Source organism: Pseudophryne corroboree, unplaced genomic scaffold (genome assembly GCF_028390025.1).
Source record: "Pseudophryne corroboree isolate aPseCor3 unplaced genomic scaffold, aPseCor3.hap2 scaffold_555, whole genome shotgun sequence".
NCBI lineage: Eukaryota > Metazoa > Chordata > Amphibia > Anura > Myobatrachidae > Pseudophryne > Pseudophryne corroboree.
In genome coordinates this window covers 330,603-346,088 of record NW_026970155.1, presented here as the reverse complement: position 1 = coordinate 346,088, position 15,486 = coordinate 330,603, and the positions used below count along the sequence as shown (strand labels likewise).

The 15,486-nt window shown below is 40.1% G+C and overlaps 5 non-coding genes across 5 annotated transcripts; all 5 read right to left on the bottom strand.

Annotated features, from left to right (window-relative positions):
- Nucleotides 1-12,887: 12,887 nt before the first annotated feature.
- On the bottom strand, nucleotides 12,888-13,050 carry LOC135032901 (U1 spliceosomal RNA). Its single transcript, XR_010228370.1, has one exon. It is a non-coding gene; the product is annotated as a U1 spliceosomal RNA (small nuclear RNA).
- A 152-nt stretch (nucleotides 13,051-13,202) lies between these two features.
- Nucleotides 13,203-13,366, bottom strand: LOC135032825 (U1 spliceosomal RNA). Its single transcript, XR_010228304.1, has one exon. It is a non-coding gene; the product is annotated as a U1 spliceosomal RNA (small nuclear RNA).
- A 674-nt stretch (nucleotides 13,367-14,040) lies between these two features.
- Nucleotides 14,041-14,203, bottom strand: LOC135032839 (U1 spliceosomal RNA). Its single transcript, XR_010228317.1, has one exon. It is a non-coding gene; the product is annotated as a U1 spliceosomal RNA (small nuclear RNA).
- A 152-nt stretch (nucleotides 14,204-14,355) lies between these two features.
- Nucleotides 14,356-14,519, bottom strand: LOC135032950 (U1 spliceosomal RNA). The gene has a single exon (XR_010228412.1). It is a non-coding gene; the product is annotated as a U1 spliceosomal RNA (small nuclear RNA).
- Nucleotides 14,520-15,193: 674 nt separating this feature from the next.
- LOC135032858 (U1 spliceosomal RNA) lies at nucleotides 15,194-15,356 on the bottom strand. The gene has a single exon (XR_010228334.1). It is a non-coding gene; the product is annotated as a U1 spliceosomal RNA (small nuclear RNA).
- Nucleotides 15,357-15,486: the final 130 nt, after the last annotated feature.

Here is a 15,486-nt window from a genome sequence, read left to right as displayed (position 1 = left end):
TGTTTTAATAGTATATTGACAGTATTGTTTTCTTTCAAAAATCCACTTAATTTTCTTTACCCGATTATTAAAATGGTAATTGACAAAAACAAACTACATTGTCACCAGAAGAGCAATACAAAATGTACAAGTGATATATTAAAATCATCTTTCCAGCTTGAATTTCAATGATGCATTGGGGCAACGATTTTGTGAGAAACATCTTCACCCTTAAATAAAGATTTTCTTAATTCCTTACCTGTGTGCTAATTAGATATCACCTTGTTTTCACATTAAACAGACTTCCACATGAGAAAGCAGCAAGGATGCAGTGGCGTTAATGTTTCCTGGTGTCAACCTGTATTATTTCAGTAGATATTCAAATGAGGATGCATCTTGCTGCCTTTCCAATGAAGCAAGTTTAATTTAGTAATAGGTGAAAAACCATCCCTACAAATGTGTTAATCAGAAACTTGGCTTTGTGGACACTTTTCAGAGAACAAATTTGTTAGCATAAAAATAAAGCCAGAAAATGAAGAGCTGTTTAATCACTCAATTGGATTTTTTTGCCAGCATATTTCTTTTTCTCAGCAACCCACTGCTAAATTGTGCTTCCTAGCTGTTTTTATAAAATCACTGAATCAAATCTAACTCTGATTACATCAGAGAAGGCCAGGTACCCTACACCATAAGGGGGGGTTTGAAATTTTGACTTGTCTACATAAAGATCACCAAAATCTGATAACAAGGTCAATTACATCCCTGGGTGGGATTGAACCACCAACCTTTTGGTTAATAGCCTTACACAGTAACTGATTGCGCCACAGCAACACTTTGCAAAAGTCCATACTGACAAAGGCTAATAAGCATTCATCTAGAACGATTCCTAGAAACATTTTAAAAAGTCAATAATGTGGAGAGTTTTTGTAAGATGTTCCTTCCATCAACCAATGAAGAAACACATTGGTACTTTCCCATGATGAGTGAGTGCTTCAGGATCTCTTGCACTTACATGTGCAGCAGAGTACTGTAATGGAAGCATGCTGGGTCCATAACCCAGAGGTAGGCAGATTGAAACTATCCTCTGCTATATGCATTTTTTTTTGTTAATTAAAGTAATCCAAAACAGGGATTGATATTTTTGCTCTTTTATTTTTACTTAAAGTACAATAACTTTTACCATTTTAATTTGTTTTAATAGTATATTGACAGTATTGTTTTCTTTCAAAAATCCAATTAATTTTCTTTACCCGATTATTAAAATGGTAATTGACAAAAACAAACTACATTGTCACCAGAAGAGCAATACAAAATGTACAAATGATATATTAAAATCATCTTTCCAGCTTGAATTTAAATGATGCATTGGGGCAACGATTTTGTGAGAAACATCTTCACCCTTAAATAAAGATTTTCTTAATTCCTTACCTGTGTGCTAATTAGATATCACCTTTTTTTCACATTAAACAGACTTCCACATGAGAAAGCAGCAAGGATGCAGTGGCGTTAATGTTTCCTGGTGTCAACCTGTATTATTTCAGTAGATATTGAAATGAGGATGCATCTTGCTGCCTTTCCAATGAAGCAAGTTTAATTTAGTAATAGGTGAAAAACCATCCCTACAAAGATGTTAATCCGATACTTGGCTTTGTGGACACTTTTCAGAGAATAAATTAGTTAGCATAAAAATAAAGCCAGAAAATGAAGAGCTGTTTAATCACTCAATTGGATTTTTCTGCCAGCATATTTCATTTTCTCTGCAAACCACTGCTAAATTGTGCTTCCTAGCTGTTTTTTGATAAAATCACTTAATCAAATCTAACTCTGATTACATCAGAGTAGGCCAGGTACCCTACACCATAAGAGGGGGTTTGAAATTTTGACTTGTCTACTTAAAGATCACCAAAATCTGATGACAAGGTCAATAACATCCCTGGGTGGGATTGAACCACCAACCCTTTGGTTAATAACCAAACACACTAACCGATTGCACCACAGAGACACTTTGTAAAAGTACATACTGACAAAGGCTAATAAGCATTCATCTAGAACGTTTCCTAGAAAACTTTAAAAAGTCAATAATCTGGAGAGTTTTTGTAAGATGTTTCTTCCATCAACCAATGAAGAAACACATTGGTACTTTCCCATGATGAGTGAGTGCTTCAGAATCTCTTGCACTTACATGTGCAGCAGAGTACTGCAATGGAAGCATGCTGGGCCCCTTAACCCAGAGGTAGGCAGATTGAAACTATCCTCTGCTATATGCATTTTTTTTTTTGTTAATTAAAGTAATCCAAAACTGGGATTGATATTTTTGCTCTTTTATTTTTACTTAAAGTACAATAACTTTTACCATTTTAATTTGTTTTAATAGTATATTGACAGTATTGTTTTCTTTCAAAAATCCACTTAATTTTCTTTACCCTATTATTAAAATGGTAATTGACAAAAACAAACTACATTGTCACCAGAAGAGCAATACAAAATTTACAAGTGATATATTAAAATCATCTTTCCAGCTTGAATTTCAATGATGCATTGGGGCAACGATTTTGTGAGAAACATCTTCACCCTTAAATAAAGATTTTCTTAATTCCTTACCTGTGTGCTAATTAGATATCACCTTGTTTTCACATTAAACAGACTTCCACATGAGAAAGCAGCAAGGATGCAGTGGCGTTAATGTTTCCTGGTGTCAACCTGTATTATTTCAGTAGATATTGAAATGAGGATGCATCTTGCTGCCTTTCCAATAAAGCAAGTTTAATTTAGCAATAGGTGAAAAACCATCCCTACAAAGATGTTAATCAGATACTTGGCTTTGTGGACACTTTTCAGAGAACAAATTTGTTAGCATAAAAATAAAGCCAGAAAATGAAGAGCTGTTTAATCACTCAATTGGATTTTTTTGCCAGCATATTTCTTTTTCTCTGCAAACCGCTGCTAAATTGTGCTTCCTAGCTGTTTTTATAAAATCACTGAATCAAATCTAACTCTGATTACATCAGAGAAGGCCAGGTACCCTACACCATAACAGGGGTTTTTGAAATTTTGACTTGTCTACTTAAAGATCACCAAAATCTGATAACAAGGTCAATTACATCCCTGGGTGGGATTGAACCACCAACCTTTTGGTTAATAGCCGTACACACTAACTGATTGCGCCACAGCGACACTTTGCAAAAGTACATACTGACAAAGGCTAATAAGCATTCATCTAGAACGTTTCCTAGAAAAACTTTAAATAGTCAATAATCTGGAGAGTTTTTGTAAGATGTTTCTTCCATCAACCAATGAAGAAACACATTGGTACTTTCCCATGATGAGTGAGTACTTCAGGATCTCTTGCAATTACATGTGCAGCAGAGTACTGTAATGGAAGCATGCTGGGTCCATAGCCCAGATGTAGGCAGATTGAAACTATCCTCTGCTATATGCGTTTTTTTTTGTTAATTAAAGTAATCCAAAACTGGGATTGATATTTTTGCTCTTTTATTTTTACTTAAAGTACAATAACTTTTACCATTTTCATTTGTTTTAATAGTATATTGACAGTATTGTTTTCTTTCAAAAATCCACTTAATTTTCTTTACCCGATTATTAAAATGGTAATTGACAAAAACAAACTACATTGTCACCAGAAGAGCAATACAAAATGTACAAGTGATATATTAAAATCATCTTTCCAGCTTGAATTTCAATGATGCATTGGGGCAACGATTTTGTGAGAAACATCTTCACCCTTAAATAAAGATTTTCTTAATTCCTTACCTGTGTGCTAATTAGATATCACCTTGTTTTCACATTAAACAGACTTCCACATGAGAAAGCAGCAAGGATGCAGTGGCGTTAATGTTTCCTGGTGTCAACCTGTATTATTTCAGTAGATATTCAAATGAGGATGCATCTTGCTGCCTTTCCAATGAAGCAAGTTTAATTTAGTAATAGGTGAAAAACCATCCCTACAAATGTGTTAATCAGAAACTTGGCTTTGTGGACACTTTTCAGAGAACAAATTTGTTAGCATAAAAATAAAGCCAGAAAATGAAGAGCTGTTTAATCACTCAATTGGATTTTTTTGCCAGCATATTTCTTTTTCTCAGCAACCCACTGCTAAATTGTGCTTCCTAGCTGTTTTTATAAAATCACTGAATCAAATCTAACTCTGATTACATCAGAGAAGGCCAGGTACCCTACACCATAAGAGGGGGTTTGAAATTTTGACTTGTCTACATAAAGATCACCAAAATCTGATAACAAGGTCAATTACATCCCTGGGTGGGATTGAACCACCAACCTTTTGGTTAATAGCCTTACACAGTAACTGATTGCGCCACAGCAACACTTTGCAAAAGTCCATACTGACAAAGGCTAATAAGCATTCATCTAGAACGATTCCTAGAAACATTTTAAAAAGTCAATAATGTGGAGAGTTTTTGTAAGATGTTTCTTCCATCAACCAATGAAGAAACACATTGGTACTTTCCCATGATGAGTGAGTGCTTCAGGATCTCTTGCACTTACATGTGCAGCAGAGTACTGTAATGGAAGCATGCTGGGTCCATAACCCAGAGGTAGGCAGATTGAAACTATCCTCTGCTATATGCATTTTTTTTTGTTAATTAAAGTAATCCAAAACAGGGATTGATATTTTTGCTCTTTTATTTTTACTTAAAGTACAATAACTTTTACCATTTTAATTTGTTTTAATAGTATATTGACAGTATTGTTTTCTTTCAAAAATCCAATTAATTTTCTTTACCCGATTATTAAAATGGTAATTGACAAAAACAAACTACATTGTCACCAGAAGAGCAATACAAAATGTACAAATGATATATTAAAATCATCTTTCCAGCTTGAATTTAAATGATGCATTGGGGCAACGATTTTGTGAGAAACATCTTCACCCTTAAATAAAGATTTTCTTAATTCCTTACCTGTGTGCTAATTAGATATCACCTTGTTTTCACATTAAACAGACTTCCACATGAGAAAGCAGCAAGGATGCAGTGGCGTTAATGTTTCCTGGTGTCAACCTGTATTATTTCAGTAGATATTGAAATGAGGATGCATCTTGTTGCCTTTCCAATGAAGCAAGTTTAATTTAGTAATAGGTGAAAAACCATCCCTACAAAGATGTTAATCAGATACTTGGCTTTGTGGACACTTTTCAGAGAACAAATTTGTTAGCATAAAAATAAAGCCAGAAAATGAAGAGCTATTTAATCACTCAATTGGATTTTTTTGCCAGCATATTTCTTTTTCTCTGCAACCCACTGCTAAATTGTGCTTCCTAGCTGTTTTTATAAAATCACTGAATCAAATCTAACTCTGATTACATCAGAGAAGGCCAGGTACCCTACACCATAACAGGGGTTTTCGAAATTTTGACTTGTCTACATAAAGATCACCAAAATCTGATAACGAGGTCAATTACGTCCCTGGGTGGGATTGAACCACCAACCTTTTGGTTAATAGCCTTACACAGTAACTGATTGCACCACAGCAACACTTTGCAAAAGTCCATACTGACAAAGGCTAATAAGCATTCATCTAGAACGATTCCTAGAAACATTTTAAAAAGTCAATAATGTGGAGAGTTTTTGTAAGATGTTTCTTCCATCAACCAATGAAGAAACACATTGGTACTTTCCCATGATGAGTGAGTGCTTCAGGATCTCTTGCACTTACATGTGCAGCAGAGTACTGTAATGGAAGCATGCTGGGTCCATAACCCAGAGGTAGGCAGATTGAAACTATCCTCTGCTATATGCATTTTTTTTTGTTAATTAAAGTAATCCAAAACTGGGATTGATATTTTTGCTCTTTTATTTTTACTTAAAGTACAATAACTTTTACCATTTTAATTTGTTTTAATAGTATATTGACAATATTGTTTTCTTTCAAAAATCCACTTAATTTTCTTTACCCGATTATTAAAATGGTAATTGACAAAAACAAACTACATTATCACCAGAAGAGCAATATAAAATGTTCAAGTAATATATTAAAATCATCTTTCCAGCTTGGATTTCAATGATGCATTGGGGCAACGATTTTGTGAGAAACATCTTCACCCTTAAATAAAGATTTTCTTAATTCCTTACCTGTGTGCTAATTAGATATCACCTTGTTTTCACATTAAACAGACTTCCACATGAGAAAACAGCAAAGATGCAGTGGCGTTAATGTTTCATGGTGTCAACCTGTATTATTTCCGTAGATATTGAAATGAGGATGCATCTTGCTGCCTTTCCAATGAAGCAAGTTTAATTTAGTAATAGGTGAAAAACCATCCCTACAAAGATGTTAATCAGATACTTGGCTTTGTGGACACTTTTCAGAGAACAAATTTGTTATCATAAAAATAAAGCCAGAAAATGAAGAGCTGTTTAATCACTCAATTGGATTTTTCTGCCAGCATTTTTCTTTTTCTCTGCAACTCACTGCTAAATTGTGCTTCCTAGCTGTTTTTTTTATAAAATCACTTAATCAAATCTAACTCTGATTACATCAGAGAAGGCCAGGTACCCTACACCATAAGAGGGGGTTTGCAATTTTGACTTGTCTACTTAAATATCACCAAAATCTGATCACAAGGTCAATCACGTCCCTGGGTGGGATTGAACCACCAACCTTTTGATTAATAGCTGAACACACTAACCGATTGCGCCACAGAGACACTTTGCAAAAAGTAAATACTGACAAAGACTAATAAGCATTCATCTAGAACGTTTCCTAGAAAAACTTTAAAAAGTCAATAATCTGGAGAGTTTTTGTAAGATGTTTCTTCCAGCAACCAATGAAGAAACACATTGGTACTTTCGCATGATGAGTGAGTGCTTCAGGATCTCTTGCACTTACATGTGCAGCAGAGTACTGTAATGGAAGCATGCTGGGTCCATAACCCAGAGGTAGGCAGATTGAAACTATCCTTTGCTATATGCATATTTTTTTGTTCATTAAAGTAATCCAAAACTGGGATTGATATTTTAGCTTTTATTTTTACTTAAAGTACAATAACTTTTACCATTTTAATTTGTTTTAATAGTATATTGACAGTATTGTTTTCTTTCAAAAATCCACTTAATTTTCTTTACCCTATTATTAAAATGGTAATTGACAAAAACAAACTACATTGTCACCAGAAGAGCAATACAAAATGTACAAGTGATATATTAAAATCATCTTTCCAGCTTGAATTTCAATGATGCATTGGGGCAACGATTTTGTGAGAAACATCTTCACCCTTAAATAAAGATTTTCTTAATTCCTTACCTGTGTGCTAATTAGATATCACCTTGTTTTCACATTAAACAGACTTCCACATGAGAAAGCAGCAAGGATGCAGTGGCGTTAATGTTTCCTGGTGTCAACCTGTATTATTTCAGTAGATATTGAAATGAGGATGCATCTTGCTGCCTTTCCAATGAAGCAAGTTTAATTTAGTAATAGGTGAAAAACCATCCCTACAAAGATGTTAATCAGATATTTGGCTTTGTGGACACTTTTCAGAGAACAAATTTGTTAGCATAAAAGTAAAGCCAGAAAATGAAGAGCTGTTTAATCACTCAATTGGATTTTTTTGCCAGCATATTTCTTTTTCTCTGCAAACCACTGCTAAATTGTGCTTCCTAGCTGTTTTTATAAAATCACTGAATCAAATCTAACTCTGATTACATCAGAGAAGGCCAGGTACCCTACACCATAAGAGGGGTTTTTGAAATTTTGACTTGTCTACTTAAAGATCACCAAAATCTGATAACAAGGTCAATTACGTCCCTGGGTGGGATTGAACCACCAACCTTTTGGTTAATAGCCTTACACACTAACTGATTGCGCCACAGCGACACTTTGCAAAAGTACATACTGACAAAGGCTGATAAGCATTCATCTAGAACGTTTCCAAGAAAAACTTTAAATAGTCAATAATCTGGAGAGTTTTTGTAAGATGTTTCTTCCATCAACCAATGAAGAAACACATTGGTACTTTCCCATGATGAGTGAGTGCTTCAGGATCTCTTGCAATTACATGTGCAGCAGAGTACTGTAATGGAAGCATGCTGGGTCCATAGCCCAGAGGTAGGCAGATTGAAACTATCCTCTGCTATATGCATTTTTTTTTGTTAATTAAAGTAATCCAAAACTGGGATTGATATTTTTGCTCTTTTATTTTTACTTAAAGTACAATAACTTTTACCATTTTAATTTGTTTTAATAGTATATTGACAGTATTGTTTTCTTTCAAAAATCCACTTAATTTTCTTTACCCGATTATTAAAATGGTAATTGACAAAAATAAACTGATGAGGATACTACTGCAGTCTTTGTTTCGTCTGTACCCGCTGAAAGAGCAGCAAAAGTTGGAGATCTTGATGGGACAGTTGAAAGGGCTTGCACTTAGAGAGGTTACTTCCTGGCCTACTGAAGAGAAGAAGACTGTGGACCAGATCCTCAACAGGCTTGCTACCACATTTGACACAAGGACAGTGTCAGAACTTAAAATGCACTTCTTTGCTCGAAAGCAACAACCAGGAGAGTCACTACGGGGCTATGCCCTCAGCTTTCAGGAAGCACTCAGAGATGTTCAGCAAGCAGACCCTGAGGAAGTGCATGACAAAGAGAAAATGTTATTGGACCAGTTCACTGAAGTTGCAAGGGGCGAATTTGTAAAAACTCAGCTGCGACTATTGAGATTGCAGAAGCCTGGAAGCACATTCCTGGATTTTAAAGAGGCTGCGATTAAAGTTCTAGGCTCCAGTCTTACTTCAGGGGCTGTTCCACAAGAGTCTATTCCAGAGATGCCACGGTATCAAGAGAATTCTGATGCCCAGGAGTCAAGTTTTAAAGGAGCTACTTACCCACCTACAGTAAAAGGAGTGACAGTGCCATGTTCAAAGACATGCATATTTGACTCTTCTAGTGAGTTACGAAGTCTGCTGGCTGAACTGACACGTGGTGTGACAGAGATGCGCAGAGACCTGCAGATTCTGAAGAGACAGCAGGCACTGCTCCATGAAGAAATGGAATGGTGCCAGGAGAGGAGACCACTGAACAGTTCCCAATGGGACCTACATAGAAACAGGGAGACACTTTTTTCCAACCACTTTGCCTCCCAAAGGCGACCCATTTTTCAAAGCTGTGAAGGAAGCGGACAAATTAAGAGAGAATTTGAGCAGCCAGATCATTTAAACTCCAAATTCATGTGGTTAACCCGTTATGTTAGCCAATGCCCGGTGGTTCAAGTTTGCATCAATGGAGTCTCAATGCCCGCTCTCTTAGACACTGGATCACAAGTGACCACAATACAAGCAACACAGTTTGAGCAGCATTGGACTGAGGAACAGATGTTTCCGTCAACTTCCACATTGATAAACCCGATTGCAAGCAATGGGCACTGCATCCCTTGCAAAGGATACTGGGAAGCTGAAATTCAAATCGGACGAACAGTGCTACCACAGCAAGGCTTCATCATCACCACTGCCCAAGATGATGGATTGCCTCCAGTGATAGTGGGCATGAATGTGTTGCGGAACTGCTGTGAGGAGCTCGTAGCAGCACTCCAAGGAGAGTTTCAAACTGACAAGCTCCAGGAGAAACAAGGCCTTCAACCTGGGATAGCCAAACAAAAGGGAAGAATGATAACAGAATTATCTGTAAGAGAGGAACATGAAAAAAATAAGGCCAGCCAAATAATGATAGAAATGCCCATCTCCAGTGTCCAGATTATCCGAAAGAATGCTTCAATGTTAGGCATGAATAATATAGCATCCAGTTCTAGAAACTGTGAGCAACCTATTCAAGGAACCAGTTTTGACCACCTGCAAGATAAAAGTCAGATGATAAGACACCTCAAAGCCTTACTGAAGATTGGGAAATACCTGACCAAGCGACAAAGGCAAGAATCCTCGCCAGAACTCCTGAAGTTGTTGAGACAGCGAGAAAGGCTGTTTGAAGAGAAAGGACAGTTGGTTCGATGTAGTGTGGATCCTAATACTCATTACAAGTCAGGTCACCCTGGGTGCAAAAGGATGGAAACAAGCATCTGGAAAAAGTTCTTTTGGGTTGAAATGAGGGAAGACATCAAGAGATGGTGCCGAAACTGTCCAACCTGTTCTGTAAGAAGAACCTTGCTGCCTCTTTCTCTCCAGAATCCATTGTCCCAAACCAGCTGTGATACTGAATCCCAAGATGGAATGGAAGAGGCTCATAAAATGTATTTACAGCAGACTAAGGTGGTTTGTCACCGACAAGGAGGCAAGAAGACTAGGGCTTGCAAAACAGAAAACCACCATAGTCAGCTGCAGTTTTGTACAGCATGTCCCAAAGACAGTTTAGAAAGAGTTCAATACTCATCCATGGCAGGGGGGTTGAGGTTTCCTAGACAAACTTTTCAAGACCATATACTGTCCAGATTTCAACCGATTGCTCCAGGAGCATGTGTTAATGTACAATAGCACAAAAGGAATTATACCTATCAGATACTGATGTTAAAAATGTTGATAAATGTTAATGTTTCAGACATAATCTGTGTTCACTAATGAATGTGACTGGATATAGTGAGAAGTTTATATAGGGATAAAACCAAAATGCGTGAGGACACGCATGTTTTGGGGGGGGGCACGTGTGATATCCCATAACAACAAGGACATTTTTGACAACAGTGTAGTTGCCTGTGCCATTTTAAATAAAGTTTATTTAAAAGAAAATTGAACAGCAGTTTGAGAAGTCAGTTGGAGCCATGGTGAGGAAAGAGCTGGCGACGCCATTACGCAGAGATGAGCAGCTGAGAGAGGGGAGACAAATAAGCTGAAAATTGCATGAGAGAGTAAGCAGTAGTGCAAAATACAGCAGTGGAAGTGCAGCAATTAACAAGTAAGAACGCCATGACACTCTCAGCCAAGAGAGTGCACAGCAAGTGTCAGAGACAGGAGAGTATAAAGCCTTTATACCAATGCTGACTGGCCTACATCTGAGGGGAAACTGCCTCAGAAACATCTATTGACTGGGTGAGATAAATCCATATTTATACTGAAACCTACTCCACTGCAAAGGACATTATCCTATATTTACTATACCTATGCAGCGATTTACATGGGAAGCAGCTCCAGTTTGTTTTAAACAATCATCTTTACTACACAGAGCTACAATATTTTGTTCACAGCTAAAGGAGACAATAGCTGCATATAACTATGTAACAACATAACCGGGCCCCAACGTGCACATAGAGACTCCCTGCAGTGACACCAATGTTATCTTGGACTTAAATATTGTCTGCATAAGTTGATTTCTATTACTAAGCAACATAGTATTAATCTCAGATTTAGTTATATTACCATTTGTGTAATGACTTAAAGTGTATATGGTGTCTGTGTTTAAGTTGCTTGAATCAAATCTTTCCCTTCCCTACTGTAATCAGTTCCTTTTCTGAGTTATGTGGTAAACCATTTATTCTTTCATACAAAGCCCTGCCTGCCTTTCTTTGTGTCTGGGGAAACCTTGCCTCTCTGCCAGGAATAGAGAAGAGCTGCTGCTGAAGGAGGAATAGTCCATCAAGGTATCCCTGACCTGTTCCACATAGTTTACACACTTGTTATACCGGGGTGTTACATTGTGTGTGACTGACCTTAGGAAGAAACCGGAGCCTCCGCTGCAGTGACCCAGCAACCAGGGCACGGGAGTATACAGTGCCGCTGGGAGTGATGAAGCTGCAGTAAAGATGTCTATTAGACCTAGCCTGCTGCAGCCCTTGTAGATTCTCATAAAAAAAGTTCTTTTTTTCTTGTCAAAATTAATAGCTAAGAATAGGCTGCTTGAGGCAGGCCCCTGTTAAGTGGCCTGCTACTGAAGGCAACAACTACAAACTGAGCTCCCTGTTCATGGAAGCGGGGTTATAGAGGAGAATGCGCTGAGCATCTTGGGAACAGTCAAAAGCTTTGAGCCGGTTGGTGCCTCAGATCAAGATCCTACTCTACACCCCAATGTGAATCCTTGTGGAGTCCAGTGTACCCCACAGAAGAAATTAATGTGTCACACCCATTGGCAGCAACCTTAGAATAGCTGCTGATGGGCACAATTGAGAAAGGAAGGGGGGGGGGACATTTGAATCCAGCACATAGATGCAATTCAAATATGTAATTTGAACCTTCCTATTTTAAAATATAATGGATGAACCTCACCCTGTGAGAACAATCTTCATGATATAGAGATCTCATATGCAAAATAAGTATGAGTTGGGATAGGGCTGGGGAGGGTGGCTGCTCGGGCAGCCCCTCCCCCGTCAAGTTAAGGAGATTCAACTGAGGAAGCACAAGGGAACTCTCGTCTGGGGACAACAACTGCAGGGAGACCACATCTTTTCAGATGAACATGGGAGGGCGGAAGGCTGCCTAATACTGAAGCACCATCAAATATCAAACCATATGCAATAACTAGTACAAGCATTCCTGGGGGAAGGTCTGCAGGAGACGAATTTGCATACGGTGATGTCATCCAAGCAGTGGGCCAAAGTTGGCTGGAACCCTCATCTGCATATGAAAAGAGAAAAGGGTTATGCAGGGCATGGCGGCATTTTGCGGCGCTTGGATGACCCCTAGTTCGCATTAAACACCTCCACCCTCCTTCGGTGTGGGGCTCATGTTGACTATGCCCCAGCCCCTGAAGCATTCAAGCTGATTTCTTGCAGCAGCTGGGCACTGTAACAGCTCCAGAGCTGCTCTGTAAGGCAAATAAAAGGGTGTGGGCCCTGCAGCACTACCTGTAGTTCGCATTGTGCGTTGGAAGGCACAAAGTAAGCAGACGGGAGAAGTCAGGATAGTGCGCAAGGGCATAGAAGGGAGCGGCTCAAGAAAAGAGAAGTGGAAACAGACAGCAAACTAGGCTGGAGAGAGACCTGAGACAAAGAGATCTGAATTATACGAGAGCCGACCAGGGGAAACACAAATTATGCAGTCAAGTTTCCCACATTTGGGGAAATCGCAGGGGCAGCACAGCCAGAGTGCAATGGGTGAGCCTTGCCCTTGGAGAAGCACCTTCAAGATCATAGTATCTCACCTGGCAGGTAAATAGGAGTTGGGCTAGAGCTGGGGAGGGTCGCTGCTCGGGCACCCCCCTGTCAAGTGAAGGAGATCCAACTGAGGCAACACAATGGAACTCTCGAAAGAAGAACAAGGCTAGAGGAAGATCTGAGACAAAGAAATCTGACTTTTACCAGAGCTGACCAGCGGAAAACACAAACACAGTCCCCCACTACCACAAATAATGCAGGCGAGTTTCCCACATTTGGGGAAATCACAGGGGTCAGCATACCCAGAATGCAATGAATGAACCTCACCCTGGGTGAACAATCTTCATGACCATGGTGTCTCCTATGCAAAATAAGTATGATTTGGGATAGGGCTGGGGAGGGCCGCTGCTCAGGCACATCTCTGTCAAGTAAAGGAAATTCAACTGAGGCAGCACAAGGGAACTCTCATCTGGGGACAACAACTGCAGGGAGAACACATATTTTCAGATGAACATGGGAGGGCAGAAGGCTGCCTAATACTGAAGCACCCCCAAACAACAAACCAAATGCAACAACTAGTGCAAGCATTCCTGGGGGAAGGCCTGCAGCAGATGGATTTGCATATGGTAATGTTATCCAAGCAGTGGGTCAAAGTTGGCTTCAACCCTCATCTGCATATGAAAAGAGAAAAGGGGCGTGCAGGGCATGGCGGCCTTTTGCGCTGCTTGGATGACCCCTAGATCGCATTAAACACCCCCACCCTCCTTTGGTGTGGGGCTCATGTTGGCCATGCCCCATCCCATGAAGCATTCAAGCTGATTTCTTGCAGCAGCTGGGCACTGTAACAGCTCCAGAGCTGCTCTGTAAGGCAAGTAAAAGGGTGTGGGCCCTGCAGCACTACCTGTAGTTTGCATTGTGCATTGGAAGGCACAAAGTAAGCAGACGGGAGGAGAAGTCAGGATAGTGCACAAGGGTATAGAAGGGAGGGGCTCAAGAAAAGAGAAGTGGAAACAGACAGCAAACTAGGCTGGAGAGAGACCTGAGACAAAGAGATCTGAATTATACGAGAGCCGACCAGGGGAAACACAAATTATGCAGTCAAGTTTCCCACATTTGGGGAAATTGCAGGGGCAGCACACCCAGAGTGCAATGGGTGAGCCTTGCCCTGGGAGAAGCACCTTCATGATCATAGTATCTCACCTGGCAGGTAAGTAGGAGTTGGGCTAGAGCTGGGGAGGGTCGCTGCTCGGGCACCCCCCTGTCAAGTGAAGGAGATCCAACTGAGGCAGCACAAAGGAACTCTCGAAAGAAGAACAAGGCTAGAGGAAGATCTGAGACAAAGAAATCTGACTTTTACCAGAGCTGACCAGAGGAAAGCACAAACACAGTCCACCACTACCACAAATAATGCAGTCGAGTTTCCCACATTTGGGGAAATCACAGGGGTCAGCATACCCAGAGTGCAATGAATGAACCGCACCCTGGGAGAACAATCTTCATAACAATGGTATCTCCTATGCAAAATAAGTATGATTTGGGATATGGCTGGGGAGGGCCGCTGCTCAGGCACATCTCTGTCAAGTAAAGGAGATTCAACTGAGGCAGCACAAGGGAACTCTCATCTGGGGACAACAACTGCAGGGAGAACACATATTTTCAGATGAACATGGGAGGGCAGAAGGCTGCCTAATACTGAAGCACCCCCAAACAACAAACCAAATGCAACAACTAGTGCAAGCATTCCTGGGGGAAGGCCTGCAGCAGATAGATTTGCATATGGTGATGTCATCCAAGCAGTGGGTCAAAGTTGGCTTCAACCCTCGTCTGCATATGAAAAGAGAAAAGGGGCGTGCAGGGCATGGTGGCCTTTTGCGGCACTTGGCTGACCCCTAGTTTGCATTAAACACCTCCACCCTCCTTCGGTGTGGGGCTCATGTTGGCTATGCCCCAGCCCCTGAAGCATTCAAGCTGATTTCTTGCAGCAGCTGGGCACTGTAACAGCTCCAGAGCTGCTCTGTAAGGCAAGTAAAAGGGTGTGGGCCCTGCAGCACTACCTGTAGTTCGCATTGTGCGTTGGAAGGCACAAAGTAAGCAGAAAGGAGGAGAAGTCAGGATAGTGCGCAAGGGCATAGAAGGGAGCGGCTCAAGAAAAGAGAAGTGGAAACAGACAGCAAACTAGGCTGGAGAGAGACCTGAGACAAAGATATCTGAATTATACGAGACCTGACCAGGGGAAACACAAATTATGCAGTCAAGTTTCCCACATTTGGGGAAATCGCAGGAGCAGCACACCCAGAGTGCAATGGGTGAGCCTTGCCCTTGGAGAAGCACCTTCATGATCATAGTATCTCACCTGGCAGGTAAGTATGAGTTGGGCTAGAGCTGGGGAGGGTCGCTGCTCGGGCACCCCCCTGTCAAGTGAAGGAGATCCAACTGAGGCAGCACAAAGGAACTCTCTAAAGAAGAACAAGGCTAGAGGAAGATCTGAGACAAAGAAA